The sequence below is a fragment of the Pundamilia nyererei genome, unplaced genomic scaffold (genome assembly GCF_000239375.1).
Source record: "Pundamilia nyererei isolate P.nyererei 1_Seehausen unplaced genomic scaffold, PunNye1.0 scaffold00237, whole genome shotgun sequence".
In the NCBI taxonomy this organism is placed as follows: Eukaryota; Metazoa; Chordata; class Actinopteri; order Cichliformes; family Cichlidae; genus Pundamilia; species Pundamilia nyererei.
Genome location: NW_005187638.1, coordinates 868,988 through 872,319, shown reverse-complemented (window position 1 = coordinate 872,319; position 3,332 = coordinate 868,988). Strand labels below are relative to the sequence as shown.

Genomic DNA, 3,332 nt, shown 5'->3' with positions numbered 1-3,332 from the left:
TTTTTTTTTTTTTAAAGTAACGCAATAGTTACTTTTCAAGTAATTAATTACTTTTAGAATCTTCTAACTCACTAACTCAGTTACTTTTTTGAAGAAGTAACTAGTAACTAAAATTAATTACTTTTTCAAAGCAACTTGCCCAACACTGGTAATGCTGCCCATGTTTATGGAACAATTACGAACTTGTAAATTTACGTAACGACCACACGTGTTGTCTTTTTGTTTACCTTACTGCTTTGGCATTTTTACAGGTTTTTATGAAGTCCTATCAGGACATGTAGTCAGAGTCAACGAGTAATATAAGGGGAGAAATCATGCGATTATATGTCATCATTTGAAAGTGTAAACTCAGTACAAGCACTAGTACCGTTTCCAAACTGAAGGTTAAGGTCCATACGAATGAGGATGTCAAAGACAGGTGTGCCAAGAAGACGTCACCGCAAGAAGACTGAGGACGCGCAGGCAGTCTTCTGCAGAGTTTTAGTCAGTTTTAAGCTGAGGTTTGCGCGACATATTCCCGACAGCTCTCTACTGATTTAGCCCCAACTATAAGGTTTATCCAAAAGTTTTGAATCTAATCTTAAAAGAAGAGAGGATGTCTGTCTCCCAAATCCAAACTGGCAAGACATCATGGTATTAGAGAAATAACTTTCTCTCTGTGCTCCCACTGCAGCATTTTGAATTAACTGGAGGCTTTTCAGGAACTTTTAGAACAACCTCCTAATCCTGGTCTGCAGCAGTCCAGCCCCAAAGCATCGGCATCACTCGGAGACAGGATATAACTTTAGAGATGCTCTGTGGATGAAAGCAGCGCTACATATTTGTTGCTGGAGGCCAAGCTAATGCCATCCTGGTTAGAAACAATGTTACTAAGATTTTTCAGGCCGAGTAACATAATCTCAGTTTTGTCTGAGATCAGAAGTAAGAAATTAGAAGTCAGCCAGCCTTTTATGTCTTTAAGACATGACTTTGAATCAGCAGTCCAACGTTTTTTGCGCCACGTGTCGGTTTAATATCAGACGATATTTTCACCTTTAAGCTGTCTTTGATAGGACAAAGACAAAAACTGTATTTTGTAAATATAATAATAGCAAACGTGAATTCACTGTGTAATCGTGTAACTTTGTTAGCAGCGCCCTCCTGAAATTCGCAGACAACACTGAGAGTAACATCCTCCTCTCTGCCCCTTAACGCTCTCTGGTCACTATGGTAACGTGTAAATATTTCTTTCAAATTAAGAGACACAGCTACACCACGGGAAAAGACCCCGGGAAACAGAGTTAACCATAAATTTCACAGCTGAGCCCAACTCTCCCGGCCCGGTACCAAACGGCTCACAGACCGGTACCGGTGCCCTGGTTGTTGGGGACCGCTGCTTTAAATTGGTGTCATCCAGCTTCATAGCTCAATACATCTGGGTATGACCCGCAAAAATAAAATGTATACGTATGCAATAAAATGTACATGTTTTTTTTCTTTGTGACTGGAACATTTTATTTGTGGTGAAATTCATTATTAGTTCAGATAAAACAGGTAAAAAAGGAAGACTTGGCCCTGACTGTCAGCCTGGCGACAGTGCTGAAAGAAGCCTGGGGTTATCTCATTTTACTACATCAGTAGCCAGTAGTAAAATGACCTAGTCTGTGGAAGGGTTTTTGTAGAGCTGCAAACTATCTTTCCGTGCAAAACAAAGTTATTTTAAATGAGTGCCATGTCATTTCCTCTCCAGTTTACAAGTTATCTGTCTTACATCAGGGGATCAAACCTCTGATTTCAAGCTTTCTTCAGAGGAGCCACAGTTTTCTGCAACATATGCAGTGAGGTTGTAACACGAGATATTTGACTTCTGAGAATAACATTTACATAGCTGCTCTACATTATTGTGGCATATTCTTCCACTGAAGAAGATAAGAAGGAAGCACCTTTAAAAAAATTATTACCATGCTTTTTATTGTTTTTTAATGTCTCTGTAAAGCACTTTGAATCACCTTGTTGTTGAATTGTGCTATATAAATAAACTTGCCTTGCCTTACAGCACTGTCCTAAAAAAAAAAGAAGAGTGTACTGAAACTGTGCAGTCCATTACTGTAAAATGGACGTTACTGTCCAGACAGATTTGGGTTATTGGTCAGTTTCTATGTCGTGTGTGATCAAAACAGTCAGTCAGTTCATTCATATTTAGCAAAGAGTAACAATGCAGTGTAGGGGTTGTCATTTGGCGCATACACGTGAATGTTATGAGCAACAATTCAGGTAAAAAGTCTAAGAAATCAGGCAGAAACAAAACCAAACTTCTTCATGTGTTAGAGGGTAACAAGGCCAAGAGTGAGGCTTTCAAATGAATCATGAATCTGTCAAATTATTTGGATTTCTTGATAATTCTTTGAGTAAAAATTTGCTGCCACTCGTCCTCAGCCTGTGCTGTGAGGACCCAGATAGCGGTTTAGCAGAACTCTGGGAGGGTTATTCATTTAGACAAATTCATCCAGCTGCAGCCAGGTTTTTGAAGGAAAACAAAATAAATCTGTATTTTGATCAATTATTAAATCATTTATTAACTTAATACTGGATAGTCCACATTTGATCATTTTACTGTTTGAGTCAAAAGTTCTATTTAGCTGATCTGGGAACAGACACGGACTCTGGGGACTAGTGATGTCATTCTGTTAAAATACATAATGGCAAAAAGAAAGTAGCCCTCGCAGTCAATCACGATCACTTATGAGAAGTTTAAAGGCCTCAGCTGCTTATGCTGTGTATCTTAGACAAACTATACAGACTTGGTGTAATTTCCCCGGGTACACTCTGTGCTATGAGGCCTGATCAGACATCCACAATTACTTTGCTTCCACATCTGCAGCGTTATTGTTTGAAACGGCTGTTTTATGGTTGTGATCAGTTGCACAACTGTGGGATTTGTCTGTGCGTGACTGCGACTGAAAAACTTTGTGAGTGGTGATAGTTTCCATCTTATCTATTTTAATTCTTTTTATCACATTATCCCTCTGTTCAGCACTTTGGCCGACACTTGATGTCTTTTAAATGTGCTATATAAATAAAGATGACTTGACTTGAGTCACTTGGATGAGATGAAACGTTTCTCCCACTGACACTGCTGTGTGCAGATGAGCAGAATCAACTGTCCTGGCCTTTAAGGAACCACATCTAGCACTGGATATTTCATAATAAAAAATAAAAACAGAAATCTTGTTCCAATCCTTTGTTTGTTTGTTTGTTGTTATTGTGAACTGAAAAGCTTGTGGACCTGAAACTAAACGATGAGGTTTCCCTCTTATCTTCCACACAGGGATTCCATGTCTGTCTAACTTTAC

General features: G+C 38.9%; 1 protein-coding gene across 1 annotated transcript in view; it reads right to left on the bottom strand.

Annotated features, from left to right (window-relative positions):
* LOC102202933 (alpha-1,3-mannosyl-glycoprotein 4-beta-N-acetylglucosaminyltransferase B) overlaps window positions 1–3,332 on the bottom strand; it is a 36,421-nt gene that overhangs the window by 1,324 nt on the left and 31,765 nt on the right. The window lies entirely within an intron of this gene.